General features: G+C 41.7%; 1 long non-coding RNA gene across 2 annotated transcripts; it reads right to left on the reverse strand.

Annotated features, from left to right (window-relative positions):
• Positions 1 to 3,567: 3,567 nt before the first annotated feature.
• Positions 3,568 to 4,652, reverse strand: LOC121987624. 2 transcript variants are annotated; one of them, XR_006113678.1, is made up of 4 exons: positions 4,139 to 4,652; positions 3,962 to 4,048; positions 3,755 to 3,878; positions 3,568 to 3,671 (listed from the first exon to the last, which is right to left on the reverse strand). It is a non-coding gene; the product is annotated as an uncharacterized LOC121987624 (long non-coding RNA). The 2 variants fall into 2 exon arrangements; XR_006113677.1 differs by having other exon boundaries at positions 3,962 to 4,058.
• Positions 4,653 to 17,762: the final 13,110 nt, after the last annotated feature.

The raw sequence follows: 17,762 nt of genomic DNA on the forward strand, positions 1-17,762 counted from the left end.
CGATCCAGGTCGTCGCTATCGAGGTTGTCATCTGATCGTCCGTTTCAAACGGCGGCTGTCCCATCGGAAGTGATGCAACCGCCATACACTGACAAATACACGATCGCCACGTGTCAGCCGGTCACTAGCCACATTTAATGAGCTCCCCTTACCGTTCGCAGAGCACGTGACGGGTAGTGTGGAAGAACAACGGATGTCGATTCCAAGAAAATACAAGGCATGAACAAAGTATCGCCGAACGGACAGATATCGCCGCACGGATAAGCATCCTTATGCCTGGCTGAGCGGCCTAATGCAATGACCATTGTTCGGGCAGATCGGCAGTCCAGTCAGTCGGACTTTACCTCCTTCGACTAGACTCGAGAGGAAGGTAAGTGATCCGGCGGTAAAAAGAAGGAGTCAACGAGAGGGGAGGTCAAAGGGTCCGGTGGCTCGCGGAAAAGGACGAGCCGACCGGACTCGAAAGAAAGGGATAGTAAAGGCACCTGGTAGGGACCAGGTTCCGACGCTCAAATGAAGCAGTGATAATGATGAGCGGAAGGATGTGTCGCCCGGCAAAAAATTAAGGCCGTCCGGACGACGTTCCTCGCCGCCCGGCGGGCCGGCATCCCAGTCAGACGGTGGGTAAAAGACGGGGACATACTTCTAGTCTGACAACGGGGGGTCCTGCTGTCCCATCGAAGAACATGCTCGGACTGTAGCAGCATGGTGTCAGGTAAGCTCTCTGATAAGTGCATACCGGGGTATGGGTTGCTGACACATATGCACCTCGGTGGGCGTGCATTAGTTCCTTCTCCGTCCTATATAAAGAGGCTATTGCTTCGCCAAAGGTACATATGATACAAGCTTGGCAGCCCCTTTTTCCACCACTTACCTGACTTGAGCGTCGGAGGGTCGTCGCCAGGAACCCCTTCCCGGCTAGACTCTTGTGCAGGATCGCCGGAGCTTCGCTCGACCAGCCGGAGATTCACTTCATCGACTAGGAGCGTGCCACGTGCCCAGCGTCCTTTGGTTCAACGATTCGGACAGGATCATACTAACTAATCAAGAATAAATAAAGCCTCTACAAGCATCTAAGGTAAATCGATCACGACTACCCAAGTCAACAAACATCAATCTATCTTCTACTGACCGATCTAACAAGAGTAAATCAATTATCTACGGATGAAATTAACTAAGATAACCTGGTATACTACTGGCTAGGTCAACATAAAGATATAGATATTATCCACTACCCAGCTAATAAAAGCAGAGGCTGGTATGTGCCTCAATCTTCTTACCAACTAATCGTAACAGAAGCTAAAGCTACTAAAGGTATGATATGTAAAATCACCAAAGCCTATAATCCTTAATCTCTATTAAGGTCAATCAAGATCAGTGGTTTACCTAACACACAAAATATATGCTATATCAACTAGACAGGTACTAATAAAGAATACTAATACATGTCATAAACGGTAACAGTGAACAGGTCATAAAAAAAAAAAAATAGGATAACATATACCAACATACCTCCTACAGCTTGGAGATGTCCTGCCGCTGCCAGGTCCCAACATCCGAAAAGTCACATCGAGAAGACCAAAACACGAAATCCGAAACACAAGGAGAATAAGACTCGTAAGTCGATCTCTGATACCAAATAAATTGGTATCAGATACATCTCGAAAATCCAAAACATATAGCAAGTATCGTATAACTTGGCTCTGATACCACTAAAATTGTCACGCCCCAGAGGAGTCTCTGTCCGAAGAAATTTCGGCAGCATCTCCCCTGTACGGCGGACAATTTGAAACTTTTCTACAAGCACTATACACCCCAGCCACATGCGGCTGGAATAATAACAATAAAACAACCACGCAGTTAAAAAAATAAAGCAGCCCACTCGGCTGTACCAAAACCAAAACACAAAACTGCTAGCCGGCTAGGTTTACACAACCAATAACAAATATAAAATACCACATAACAACATCAACACTCCAAAAATAAAACCAGAGTACAGAGCTAAACAAACTGATACATAAAACAAACAAAACATACGTGAAACCGATAAGTCTTCTGATGTAACGTGGGGACCAGCAGACAGGATGCTCCAAGCGACACCATAAATAACCTGGTACCTGAAAAAGATAGTGTCAATGGGGGTGAGTTCAACAACTCAGCGAATACCAATAGACATGAGTAGTAAGATATATCTAATAGCAACAAACATGGAATACAACTTCCTAATCATATATATAGGGAATATGCAAAACTGAAAGGTAACTGAGGAAGCTGTACTCACCAGGAACTCCTATCCAGACAAAAGGGTCGTCAAACCGAAAGTGTCAATAATCCTGTATGCAGGTCAAAGGTATGCATCTAACCAAAATGCAGCAACTAAATGCAGCAAACACAATCACAATAATATAAATACATCAATGCATATGATAATGGTCACCCCTGACGCCAGTCAGTCTTCTCACACACAAATGGCGAGACCGAGTGGGTAGGGCTATGACAACCGTGCACTCTTCCCCGATGAGTGACCGAGTGGACGGGATGCTGTCGGAGTACTCCTGCCCCGTGATCCCAAATCATAAATGGGGAGCTCAATGCTCTCAACTCCGACACGACGGGGAGGTATCTCTCACGGCCACTACCGAGTCACCTAACCAACGGAGCCAAACACACCGTCTGCCGGCTACTACTCTGCTACACTAAATGCCAGCGGAAAGCGGAACTAATCGCCGGCTACCACGCTGGGTCATATGACTAACGGAGCCAAACAGCAGCGCCACACACCGCCCGATATACCACTAAACCATGAGTGGGGGTGTGTGCGATACATGTAACTGGCGATGGGCTCACCATAGTGGAGCCGACAATCGCACAAGATGCAATCATGATGCATGTCACTACGCATAACAAAACCGATCAACATAACCATATCCATATATACAAAATGGGAAAAGCGATGGTCACATACCAAAAATCTAGAGTACACAGGTCAGATAAAATATCAAAAAAAACCTATGTCCTGAACATAATAAGTATGGAATATCCTGATCAGTATAGAAAAATCCATATATACATAATATGGGTACCACAGTATCAGTAGGTCAATCCACGGATCTAGGACATACAGGTCCTCTATGGTATAGCAACCAAGATCCTAAACATATCTCCTTCCATAACATATGTACCAACAATATGCACATATCAAGAATCAAGGTCTAGGTACACGAATCATATATGATATACAAATAGAGGTACACAAGCCAGTCATGGCATAAAACCTAAGTATCAGATAATCTCGATACACATGACTGAAGCCAAAAGTCCAGAACCTAGTCCTAACCTCAGTAAAACATGGTATGTCACTTATTCTAGAAACTAAGATACTCATGGTAATACAGTACTCATGGCAATAAATCACATGATATAAGCACGGATACGTCACAGGCGATAAACCTAACATGCTATGGATATCAAATAGTGACATACCAAAGACAAACATGTTCATTGCTTGTAGTTAATACTATGCATATCCAAAGACAATATCATAAAAGATAAGTCAAGAGGTACCCGCCTTTAACTGTAGATCCAATCCAGTCAAATCCAACGTTGAGATGCTCATCTCAAATCAGAGTCCTATGACTCCCTGTCCATAAGCTCCAAGAGCACACACAAACCTATCCCTCCAAGAAACAATCCAAAACTCCAATCATACAGCAAAAGATTTGCTGAAACCCTAATCCTCAGTACAAAATCTCACCTCAACAGATGAATTGCTGTTGATCCAAAATTGAAGAGCTGCAACGGTATGCTGCTGGAAACTCATGGTTGTAACCACAACAAATCCTTCCACATGCTTGCTGGTCGGAATCAAACCACAGTCCCTGTTTCCCAGAAAACCACCCAAATCAAACCAAGATAGATCAACATATAGACTCCATGGTTTAACTGCTACCCTACATCTTACCTAGATTCACTGTTGTTGCAGGAACCAGTAGCCACTGAATGGAGTGGCTGTCAGAACTGGGTAGCTGCTGGAAACCCAAGTAACACCCTACAATTCACTATCCGGATCAAAAAGATCAAGAAATCAACAAGATATTCTATCACCACTACAATTTAACATCAATATAGCCTCCCTTACCTCCAAGATCAGAACCGCATGCTCACGTCGTCAGCCAGGGGAAGTGATCAGAAACGATCGGGAAACTGGCAGAGGTAGAGGAGAGGCGGCACCGTGAGGCTAAGTGGCTGCGGTAGTGGATAACTAGGGCACTACTAGGCACATCGGTGGCGCGGCAACACCTGGTGATCAGCAACCAGTGTCGTGGTGTGAGGTCGGTAGAGGGACGGGCGTCTGCCGTCGCTAGGGCAGAGGAAAGGAAAGTCGACTTGATCGGCCAGGACGAGGGCTCATGGGCAGCGGCAACCCGCGATCAGTGGCGTCGGAACGGCGGTGTCGCTGGATTCCAGTGGCCGGTGATCGGCGCGCGGATCAGAAGAGAGGAAAGGGCGGCTCTCGTCGCCGGCGGCCTGGCTTCGGGCAAAGGAGACAATGAGATCAGAAGAAGGCTCGGTGAGGAAGAAGATGAGAAGAGGGGAGAAGAAATCGCTGCTTGCGATTAGGGCACAGCGTCGGCAGGGAAGAAAAGAGCAGGCGCGGGGAAGAGGCCAATCGGCGTCGGCGCGGGCTAGGTCACGCGGGGAGAGAAAAATAAGAAGAAAAAAAAAAATAAAACTTTTCCTCGCTAAAATGGGGTAGCCTAAACAGGCTTTTCCGGGCCCCATTTTTATCCCCGTAACCTGAGTCATACGAGCTCCGAAAAATTCTCAGAAAATTTCTAAAAATTTCAGAAAATTCCCTTATCATTAATTATCATTTTTTCGGTATTTTACATTAGGAGTCAATGCACCAAAAGTTGACCACCAATTTGCTGCGTAATTATAAAAAAAAATAAGTCAATAACATGAATAATATTAATAGGCTCAAACAATAATAATATTATGAATATTTATTTAATTACCTGGATCAAACTTGTCATCATTCAATGAACATGCTTTTACTGCAATGGATTTCCCAAAGATAGATTCCTTTTTCTTTTACATGGGTAACTCCTCACTCAAAATGATGTTTTGCATATCAATATCCCCAAAAAAGATAACATCCATACAATCAATGACCCCAACTGTGACAGTTTGATCCAAATAAAGAAGCGGATCCTTATAATGATAAAAAGGATTCAACAAATAAGCCATCAGATGCAGTGGACTATCTAGCCTATCTTTCATCTTTACATCAATAATATCAATAATATGTTGATAGTTTTTGGAACATTACTTAGAGCATTCTTAATATCTTCCTTAGCTTGCAGAAGCTCACCATACACAAAACTCATAGATGGTTTCTTATCGGCATCAACAATTCGAAGCACCTTCACCAAAGGTGCAAAAACCTTCAAGCACAATGACACACCAGTCCAAAAGCCAATGCTCAACACTGTTGTATAAGATATTTTCCCTTTAACACTCTTGGAAAATTTGCATTCTTCCCAATCAGTGCTAGTAAACATTGCCCTTAATTGACTTTTTTTCTCAGATAAACTTTGCAAAGTTAGAAATGCTTAAGCAAATCTAGTCACCTCTAGTCTCACAATATCTCTCTTTTTGTATATGATCTTATCAATGCCAAGGTCGTATGGTGAGCATAAATAAATATAGTTAATGCCTTGGCTTGATCAATGACTTTCTTGAACCTTGGTATACTTGCAATGCTTTCAAGCATAAGATTTATAGAATGAGTAGCACATGAGGTCCAAAAGATTATTGTCCTCTTCTCCTTCAACAACTTTGCAGTTCCCATGTTATTTGAGGCATTCTAAGTTACAATTTGAACAACATTTTCTGGACCAACCTGTTGAATGCATTGCTCTACATACTCATAAATTAGTTGACTTGTATGGGTTTCATTTGAAGATTCTTTAGAGGAAAGAAAAACGGTGCCTAATCTAGAATTGACACACAAGTTCATAATTGACTCCCTTTTCTGTCACTCCAAGCATCTGTCATAATTGTGCACCCATTCAATTTCCATTCTTCTTCATTTGTCTTCAGTAAGCCTTTGATCCCATCAACCTCTTTCTTCAAATATGGCTCACTCATTTCATATCTAGTAGGAGGTTTAAACCCTGGCCCAAATTAACCAACTGCCTCCATCATCACCTTAAAGCTATCTCTATCGACAACATTAAAAGAAACACCAGCTTCATATGTCCATCTATAGACATATTCTTTAACCAGACTTGTTCTTTCTTTGAAAAGAGCATCATTGATGTTTTGTTCCCGTTTTCTCTTTGCTAAGTTCAAAGAAGTCTCGGGGTTAATGACACTTTGAAAACTTATCCATAAGACCAAGGGTACATGATGGTTTCATGTTCCCAAAAGACTCTTGAAATTCATCCACATCAATGTCTTTTTGAATATTCACATTCGATCTTAAAGATTCATCTTCAATTTTCTTGTTTCTCTTCTTCATCTTTCCCTCATTAATTGCATTTCTATACTTAGCTTGATCATCTTTTGAAGACTTTGGACATGCAGACACATTTCCCATTATGTGTGCTACATGTTCTTTTATTATGTAAACTCCTTCGGACATAACTTTCCCACACAAAATACATTTGATTTTGTCCAAGTTCTTCGCATCAATTAACATCCCATACACCCAACCAACATCATTCGATTTTCGTTTTAGTACTTCACAGTCTTGAGAAGCTTGAGAAACACTAACCGAGCCCGAACCGTCGGTAGCAGTTGAAGATGCCATAACTGCATAATAGCAAGCCAATGAAAAAGCTTCTAATGAAAAATTGATGAATTGTAACATTAACAAAAGCTTCCAATGAAAAATTGTAACCGGTAACCCTCATTAATTCATTAAGTATTACTGTATTAGCATGTCAAATCTCTTTAATCAACCAAGAAGCATCAAAGAAGAATCAAGAAGCAAGATGGCAGAAGCACCAAGAAGCATCGAAGAACCAAGAAACATCGAAGAAGAAGCAAGAAGGAAGAAGCACCAAGAAGCATCAAAGAACCAAAAAACATCGAAGAGCCAAGAAGGCAGAAGCACCAAGAAGAACCAAGAAGCATCAAAGAAGCAGCAAAGAAGAACCAAGAAGCAAAAAGGCAAAAGCACCAAGAAGCATCAAAGAAGAAGTAAGAAGGCAAGCAAGAAACATGGAAGAATCAGTCCTCACCAGTGGTGTAGATTCTTGCTTCTAGTCCTCATCAGTGGTGCATATTCTTGCTTCTTCGAGTTTGATGCAAAGAGATTAGGGCGTCAGAGAGATTCCAGTGGGGTGTGGCAGAGAACGGTGGACTGGAATGAACGCTGCGGCGATGCTTTTACAGCGGCAGAGAGATTCGCAGAGAGATTAGGGTGGAACTGTGGAAAGAAATATAGTAGTTTTGGGCTTTTGGGTCATAAATAATTATAGAAAAAAGGATTTGGTCAAAAAAAAAAAACCTGTTCAGTCTAGGTGGCGCCTAGGCCGAATAGACCGCCTATTCGGCACCTAGGACCCCGCACATAAATAGTACCACCTAGTTTGGCCGAATAGGAGATTTTCGGTTCGGATAGGGGCCGCCTAGCGCCTAGGCGGCCGCTTAGGTCGAAATCTGCAACACTGCTAAAAATGTCGATAAACAGTTAAGTAAGCCAGCACAACCTAGTAGTAGCTAAACTTGTGCCATAGCTCTTTCTGACTATCAAGATTAAGAAAACTAGCCTCACTTGGCTGGTCAAGCCCTTTCTCAGATCTTTTTGATGATATAGGGACAATCCCACCTGATTTAATACTCCCAAGACAAATGCTCTAAATAATAAACACTCATCAACCAAATTTAGACTCTCTCATTTCCAGATTAAAAAAACTAGAAATTATTAGGAAACCCCTATATAGGGACAAGGGTCCTACACAAGATACAGATATCTTTATCTAATAGATCTTATAATTAAATCCCAATGGATGTAAAATGTGTTGGAACCCCAAGGTTGTTTTGGTGTGATCAACAAGTTAAGTTAGGTCCTGCGTTGTTTCTAACCTTGTGTCTAAGTGTGCAGGAGCTTAGGAGCACAGGTACTCGAGTGAAAGATGCAGCTAGCGAGAAGGACGACACGCTGTGCGTCCGAGGGACGAGGTGCTGCGGAAGAGTACACCGGCGGACGAGAAGGAAGTGCGCGCGGTGGTTCCGAGGTACGAAAGCCGGAGCGGAAGATTGCTCGGGGAGCAAGAGACGCAGCTAGCGCGAAGGTCGGCACAGGGTGTGACCGATGGACGAAGTCTGCGGATGAGTACGCTGGTGGACGAGAAGGGACACGCGGTAATTCCGAGGGACGAGAAGCCGGAAGGAAGCACGCTCGAGAAGACCGGAAGATGGGTTCGGGTGAGCCCTATTCCGGATATCAAAGATCACCCAAGCAAGCGGAGCCGGAGCAGAAAGACTCGGACCAGAGGCGAGCTGAACCAGAGAAGAGAGCACGGACCAAAAGTCAACTGGGTTGACTTTTGGCTCCGGGGCGCCCGGAGCTGTCCGGGGCGCCCGGAACCATCCGGGGCGCCCGGAACCATCCGGGGCGCCCGGAAGGGACTTTTTCACAGGATCGAACTTTGACTCGATCCAACCGTTGGGGGATAAATTTTATCCCCCCCAGGGCGCCCGGAACTCATCCAGGCGCCCCGACCAAGGCTATAAATATAGCCTTGGTCCAGAAACTTTACAACAATCACGATCATTCTATTTCCAAACACTTGTATGCTTTAGTTGTAGTTAAGCTTCTATTTTCTGTGCCTAAACGCTGTAAGAGGCATCTCCGCCTGAAGGAGTTTTTGAGCTTAATCTTCCTTGGATTAACAACCACATCGGTTGTAACCAAGTAAACATCTAGTGCCTCGTCTTTTCTTTTATGCTTTTATTTATCTGCTTAATTCATTTCACAAGTGTTAGCTTAATCGTTTGAGGAAGGGTTGTTTGTTTTTAATTGACAGGTTATTTACCAACCCTTCTAGCCGGCCCAACGGTCCAACAAGTGGTATCAGAGCCGAGTACGCCTCAGAAGGACTAACCGCCGTCTGAAGCAACAAAACAATGGCCGGAGCTAGCGACTACCCACCAGCATTCGAGGGGGAGCTTGCTTCTTGGAAGCAACAAATGACGGTATTTCTTAACTCTGATATTGGTATTTCTCTAATAATGAAAACAGGTTATGAAGCACCGAAGAACACGAACGGAGAAAGACTCGATCTACGCCTCTGGAACAAGAAGCAGCGTGACGAGTCAATGGCAAACGGTCGGGCAGAGTTTCACATTCTAACCGCAATACCAAATGAAGATTTCGATAGAGTTGGCGAATATAACAGCGCAAAAGAACTTTGGGAAAAGTTCTTAAAACTCTACGAAGAACCAACTGAAGCCGAATACGACTCTTTGATAGACACCGAGCTGCCCACAGAACAGTCTGAGATGGAAGAAATTACCGAGACAGCCCCAACAGCCGAAGTACATCCCGAGAGTGATGAAGGGGGAGAATCTTCGGATAAAAGCAACTCGACAGGGGGAGAATCAACTACCGAAAAGGTAAGTCAGGTATGGATTCGAACCTCTGATCAATTAAATGATTCAATCAAAAAATTGCCTGAAGAGTCTTTCGAATCAGAAATTGAATCATCGAAAGAATTTTTCCTACCTCCTCCTAGACTTATACTTTCCCTTCTCCCACTTTGATCACAATAAAAATGGGGTACAAACGAAATCTAAGGGTTGACATTAAAAAAATTTTGAAACTATATTTCAATAATTTTCAGGGAAATATTTCTAAGTCAAGACAAATTTCTAAGTCATTCGACATCAAGATTAAGAAGTTTCTAAACAGAAAGCTTTATGCAAGAAAATTTCAGAGAATTAATAACATAAAGAGAAATTTTCAATGCATTTATTTATTTATATATTTTATGCTTTAATCAGAAGGTTTAAATTTCCATTTTAATTTATCAGAAATTCTTAAGTCACACTTTTTCAAATTTAAAGCAAAAAGTATTAAACATGCAATAATTTGTATCATGTTAATTTCTATTATTTTTTGAATTTCAAGTTCACAAAAATATTTCGATAGCATAGATTCTAACTTGATAAAATTTTTCGACGCTATAAAAAATTCTTTCGACAATGTGCAAAATTCGTTTGAAAGAATATTTTGTAATTTGCAAGAATTTTTTAATAAAAATTCTAATTTGCAGGAATTTATTAATAATAGATTTCTTAATCCGAAACACTTTTTCGATGACTCATTTTCTGAATTGCAAAACTCTTTCGAGAAAGTAATTTGTAATTCGAAAAAATATTCGAAGAAAGTTTTTGACATCATTTCTAATTTGCATAATTCTTTCGAAAAAATATTTTGCAATTTACAAAAGTTTTTCGACAAAATTTCTAACTTGCAAAATTCTTTTAATAATTTGCAAGGCAAATTTGACAATTTGAAAATTAAAATTTGGAATGTTTGAAATTTAATTTTTTCTATCATGTTGCATGTTATTGCAATAAACTGTTTAATTTCATATCTTGTTGACCCTAGCTTAACTTGGGTTGATCACACCAAAAAGGGGGAGATTGTTGGAACCCCAAGGTTGTTTTGGTGTGATCAACAAGTTAAGTTAGGTCCTGCGTTGTTTCTAACCTTGTGTCTAAGTGTGCAGGAGCTTAGGAGCATAGGTACTCGAGTGGAAGACGCAGCTAGCGAGAAGGACGACCCGGGAGAGAGCCGACGGGCGGAAGAGTACACCGCGACGAGAAGGAAGTGCGCGGTGGTTCCGAGGAAGCCGGAGCGGAAGATTGCTCGGGAGCAAGAGACGCAGCTAGCGTCGGCACGGGGTGTGACCGATGGACTAAGTCTGCGGATGAGTACGTTGGTGGACGAGAAGGACACGCGTGACAGGACGAGAAGCCAGAAGGAAGCACGCTCGAGAAGACCGGAAGATGGGTTCGGTGAGCCCTATTCCGGATATCGAGATCACCCAGATCCGGAGCGGAAAGACCCGGACTGAGGCGGGACTAGAGAGAGCACGGACCAAAAGTCAACTGGGTTGACTTTTGGCTCCGGGGCGCCCGGAAGGGACTTTTTCACAGGATCGAGCTTTGACTCGATCCAACCGTTGGGGGATAAATTTTATCCCCCCAGGGAGCCCGGAACCCATCCAGACGCCCCGACCAAGGCTATAAATATAGCCTTGGTCCAGAAGCTTTACCACAATCACGATCATTCTATTTCCAAACACTTTTATGCTTTAGTTGTAGTTAAGCTTCTATTTTCTGTGCCTAAACGCTGTAAGAGGCTTCTCCGCCTGAAGGAGTTTTTGAGCTTAATCTTCCTTGGATTAACAACCACATCGGTTGTAACCAAGTAAACATCTGGTGCCTCGTCTTTTCTTTTATGCTTTTATTTATCTGCTTAATTCATTTCACAAGTGTTAGCTTAATCGTTTGAGGAAGGGTTGTTTGTTTTTAATTGACAGGTTATTTACCAACCCTTCTAGCCGGCCCAACGGTCCAACAAAATGCATATCAACCAACTACTAACTTTATGAGTCATTCAAAGGTCAATATCTAGACACCGAAGTTCAGCTTTCATAGTTAATAAGGGAGCAAAATAGAAACGTAGCCAATTTAGAATGATGTTTAATTACAAGAGACTTAATCATAACTGCCAAGAAGGTGGTTATAAAATCTCTGATAAGGATCAACTCCTAAATAAAATTAAAAACTCTAAATGACACTCTAAATTTGACATGAAATCAGGATTTTGGCAAGTTAAAATGCATCCTAAGTCTATTGAATGAACAACCTTTTCTTGCCGAGAAGGACATTTTGAGTGACTTGTTATGCCTTTTAGTCTTTAAGGTGGCCCCTCAAATTTTTCAAAGAACAATGGATAATATTTTTGGAGATGTTTCACTTTTCACTTGTGTTTACATTGATGACATCTTAGTTTTCTCCAAAATTAAATAGGAACATTATGCTCATCTTCATATTATTTTTAACCTATTTGAAAAACACGGTCTTATAATCTCTTGAAAGAAAATGAAAATAGCAACTATCCATATCAATTTTTTAGGTGCTGAAATAGGCCAAAGGGCAAATAGCATTTCAACCTCATATCTCTGCTAAACTCCTTGCTTTTCCTGATAAAATGGAAGATACTAAAACACTAAGAGCCTTCTTAGGCTTCCTTAATCACGCAAGATCTTATCTCAAAGATATAGGTAAAATTAGCGGTCCCTTGTACAATAAGACATCCTTAACCGGACAAAAACATTTCAATCAACAAGACATAGCACTTGTCCAACAAATTAAACAATTAGTACAAACAATTCCAATGTACACTACCACTTGATTCTGACTATTTAGTCATTGAGTCAGATGGATGTGAAACAGGATGGAAAAATATTTTATTTAGAAAAACTTTGTAATATAACCCTAAAACTACTGAAACTATATGTAGATATACCTCTAAAAAATTTCAAGAGAAAGGACATTTAACCTCTCTAAACTGTGAAATATTAGCTGTTATTTATTGTCTGGAAACATTCAAATTATTTATCTGTAATAAACAAAAAAATTACTATTAGAACAACCTGTGAAGCTATAGTCAAATATAGCCAACAGACAAAAGATTTACGAAAAGAATTAAGTACCAAGCGATGATTAAAATTCACAGATACTATTATCAATAAGGGTTTACACATCAAAGGAATTAATAATTTTTTAGCAGATACCTTATTCCGTTTATTACATTAATCCTCTTTTCTTTCTAGACTGGATCGACCACAAAAGGTACGTACATTTGCTACTAAGACATTAAGGTTTGGAAATCAAGAGTTACAATAGTTTACACAACATGAAGATCAGTTTCATTCTGCATTCAGAGATAAGCTAGATCACATTCAACATTGCCTTATTGTTAATATTTGACATACTTTAATAAACTATTTTCTAACAACCGTACAAAAACCAGCTGGCAAGAAATTCTCTTGTTATGTCGTTTTCTCCGGAACATAAGTTGGTGTATATGCTACTTAGAAAGAAACAAATGTAGCAATACAAGGTTTAGAACATTCTTTCTTTAAAGGATAGTATTGAGGCCTTCAATGCTGTTAGAGCCCAACTTGGTGCTAATTTTTTTATTAGCACTTTATTAAAAACAACAACTCTGGTAACAAACCCAGCTATTCCACAAACTCATGAGATTCCGACATATGCACAAATTATCGAAGGGGCTCATGGGCATCCTTCCTCTCCTATACCTACACCTTTAACAGACAAAAAGTCTCATCGGCCTACTTACTTAAACACTTGCTCAATTAAAGGAACAAGTTACTCCAACCTCCGCTCAAAGAACTTCAGAAGCCCATTTATTGAGCATTCCAAATGTTATACTTGAGGACATTAACACTTATGTTAGAAATATAGCAGAACAGTCTACATTAACTTTCATTGAATTATGTGAAGTCTTGAAAGCTTTCCATAAAAATCACTCTCCTGGAATAATAAAGTCTATGAAGCAGAATTTAAGCCAAAACTCAAATGCCAGAAGCTTGGTCCAGCTTGTGAAGATTCTACTAAATACGGATGTCCTTGCCAACTTCTATACTCCTTCCGCAAAGTCAACCTGGATTATGAAAAATATAAAGCTGCCTCGTACAAAGGACGACTAATTACTCATTTCACTCTAATGGACTACAGACTTCTTTATAAAGTCTGGATACATGATCTAGACTCTGTCAAAGATTTTCGTAAGAAACTTGACACTATTATTTCTCTGGCTCTAGAAGAAGAGACTTTTGTCGTCTGTACTTTTGGCAGCTCTCCTCCTGAATGAATTGATCTTAAAATCAAACCAGCCCGAACATTTGGTTAAACTAGATAAACGAAATTGGAGGATATCAAGCTGAACTTGAAGATTATCCTATTGACCCAGATCTTGATTGGGAAGCTCCTCCTATTTTCGGCTATCAACTAAAACACTGGTGGACATTAGTACAACGAACCAATTGGGCTTGGGATTGCCTGACAGATCCTGATAAGGGAGAAACATATATTGAAAAAATCTATTGGCCTAAGGACATGGACACTCAATTTTTTCCTTTCTCCATTAAAACACAACATACATCTTTATTTCAACATTATTAGCGAAAAACAAAATGGTTCTGCAACAAGAGACTAGCTAGTTCAGCTCTCTTCGCTAGAGCATACAGAGCAGCTCTACATCAAAGCATGAATCCCGATCCAGCAAGCAACTCTCAAACACCACCTATAGATTTTGTAGGCAAAAATAATCTGGATAATATCATGGAAGCCTAACAATGACACAGAGGGAAGCCTAACAATGACATTAAACATCAATCATGACGTCAACCGTGACACTTTTCTCCACTAAACTTATCCAAAACGTCAGCCATGACGCTTTTCTCCACCAAACTTACATAAACGTCAGCCATGACATTTTTCTCAACCACAACAACAGTACCTCCACTCAGAAAGTATGCCAGCCACCCGTCTCCCATTAAGCCATATCCTTTCGGACCCCTCTCTTCTCTCTCCCTGCTTTCCTTCTTCCCCAAGCAAACTTACATAAATGTCAGCCATGACATTTTTCTCGACCACAACAACAGTACCTCCACTCAGAAAGTATGCCAGCCACTTGTCTCCCACTAAGCCATATTCTTTCGGACCCCTCTCTTCTCCTCTCTCCCTGCTTTCCTTCTTCCCCAAACAAACTCTCTGCACTCCTCTACCAATAAAAAGCTCTCAGCCTCTCCTCTCCAAGCACTCCATTCCTCTCACTACCAACGTAAGTGTTCAAGTTTGCCAGTTTGTTCAGTTCTCCAGTGTGCTAGTAGTAATTGTAAGTCTTTATCTTATGTTCTTGTAAAAAAAAAAATGTAAGTCTTTTTACAATATTTATGTGTGTAGTTTTTGTGAAAACGATTATCTCTATATATTTTCATATTAAATAAAGAACTTTTTATTCCCTATGATGAACTAAACACTCCCTGACTTGGTCAGGAGGGGCAGTATCTATTATTCTATCTATATTTTCGTGTTTCTCTTCCTTAGTCCTTTTCTTAATAACCACAGGTGAACAATAACTGTATCAAGAATAACAAAAAAAAAATGTAAGTCTTTTTGCAATTTTTGTGTGTGTAGTTTTTGTGAAAACGACTATCTATGTATATTTTCATATTAAATAAAGAACTTTTTATTCCCTTTGATGAACTAAACACTCCCTAACTGGAGGGGCAGTAGCTGTTATTCTATCTATATTTTCGTGTTTCTCTTCCTTGGTCCTTTTCCATATAGACTGTCTAGTCAGCCGGACTCGCACTTCCTTTGACTAGACTTGAAGGGGAGACTTGTGATACGGTGAAGAGATAAGAGGGAAGGGCATTTTGGACATTTGACATAATTAGGTTTGGGTTTTAAATGGAAGCACTGTTCACTCTGAAAAGAGGGGGGCTGGTTCGCGTTTTTGGTCCGCCGCCAGGAGGACCTTCTTCCTTCTCCTCCTCGCGCCGTCGCCGCCATACTTGCCGCCGGTAGGCCGCCAGTGCCTCCCGCCGCCGCATCCAGCGCCTCCCGTCGCAGCCTCCAGCGCCTCCTGCAACCGCCTCCGGCGCCTCCTGCCGCCGCCTCCGGTGCCTCACGCCGCCAATAGAGACCAGAGGGAAGGTCTTTCTTCCTCCCTTCTGCGCTCCTCGCCGGAGCCGGCAAGACCGCCTGCCTCCGCCTCTTCTCCTTCTCTTTACACGAGTAGCTCGCCCTTCCTCCTCACGCTACGGATGCGGCACAGACTCACGCGCGAAAGTCGCGCCACTTCTCTCTTCTCCCAACGGCCACACCAACTCATCCACTTCCTCTCGACGGCAACCCCAGCAAGCAGTCCCTCACCGGCAGTCCTTTCTCTCTCTCCGCATCGACGCCGTAGTGCCGCCTCTTTCCAGCGCCACGCCCCCTACACAGGCTCCCCTCCCTTCCGGCCGCCACCTCTGATGGCAACCCCAGATGGTCCCGCTGTCTCAGCCGACCTACAGTCTTCACCGGCCCACGACTTGGGCTGACCATATGGCATTACTGTCACTGTCGGCAATCCACGCGCCAATTTCGTACTAGTTCCGGCTTTGTGTTGTTGTTGTGTTTCGGCCTTCGTGTCGTTGTTCCGTCTTTCGAGCCACCGTTGTATTTCGCCCTGCGCGCCGCTGTGGTGTGTTCAGCCGGCGTGCCGATGTTATATCTCGGCCTACGTGCCGACGTCCTCTCTCGGTCGGCGTGCCACTATTATCTCTCGACCAGCATGTTGTTTGCCGGATCCAGGTCACGCTCGGCTCTCGACAGTCAGATCCGGCTCCTCAGCTGGCACATTCATCTGTCTTTCAGGGTCGCGATGACTCGAGCAACAGTGCGACCAGCTCACCGATCCATCCGAGGGCGCCCCCCCGGGGCCAGGGTACGTCATCGTACTCATCTTGTATTTATTTTATTATCATGTTGTTATTCGACTGTTTATATATTCACGGGACCCGCCTCGAGCACCGAGGTACCAGGGACCGGGGCAATCCGATCGCTGGCTGCAGGTACCATTGACCCGAGGTCTTCCGATGACTTAGTCAACGTAGAAGATAACTCACCATTCTTATCATGGAGATGCGATCAACAATATGAGCCATTCATATATGAATTGAAGGGGGGAAAAAACTAGTCCCATACTTGACAGAGTTGTATGGAAACTGAGCTGTAAATTTGACAACAATAATCCTACCTCGCAGTCTAACTAACAATTGCAGCCAACCAAACAAATTTTGATGGCATGGTGATAGCTTAATGTGATGCTCATGCTTGAAGGAGCTGTTATCTATATATACATGTATGGAAGTTGGAGTTTAACACGTTGGCTAGCAAATGTGATGAGATGAGTATCATCTTAATCTTGGACGACAGTACTCCTGGTCTTAGTAGTCTTAAAATGCAGCAAATCTTAATGTAAGACTTACCAAAAATCGGTTCACAAGAACCATGATTTGGTTAAATCATGGATTTGAAAATCTGAGAATAGAAAAATAAGTGTATTTAAAACTCAAGAGTAGCTCCCTTCTGAATTCATGCGCATTTGGAAAGTTCTTTACTTGAGATGTGTCTTTTGTAAAATCTTCCCATGTTTCATTTGTCTACCAATAGTTATCCAATTTATTCTTATACATTCCTTGTGGTAGATGCCTCTGTTAACTATGTACTTAGGAATACAAAAATAAATACGTGTATGCTCTGTCTCCATTAATATGTTTTATATATGCAAAATAAACACGGACAGAGTCTCCTAATTGGACGTTGATCAAGCTAAATTAACAGCAAGTGCTTGCGCTCCTCCGAAGTTTAATCTATAGCATTACTAATTACCAATGATAAGAAGGACAGGCTGCCACAATATTACTTAGATGAAAGGAAGAGTTAAAGTCAATATATAAAATTTATTATTTATTAATTTATATATAACTTTACGTTGCCTCGAATTATTTAGACTTTATGCAATGTTAATATCTGCTATAATTATTAAAATTAATTTAATTTGGTAAATGTATTTTAAAAGTCAAATTAAAATAATTAAAAAGGAAATTTTGATCGGGCTGAAGGTCTAGGTCTTTAAATGCGGCCCAGTCCGG

This window comes from Zingiber officinale, chromosome 5B (assembly GCF_018446385.1).
Source record: "Zingiber officinale cultivar Zhangliang chromosome 5B, Zo_v1.1, whole genome shotgun sequence".
NCBI classification, from domain to species: Eukaryota; Viridiplantae; Streptophyta; class Magnoliopsida; order Zingiberales; family Zingiberaceae; genus Zingiber; species Zingiber officinale.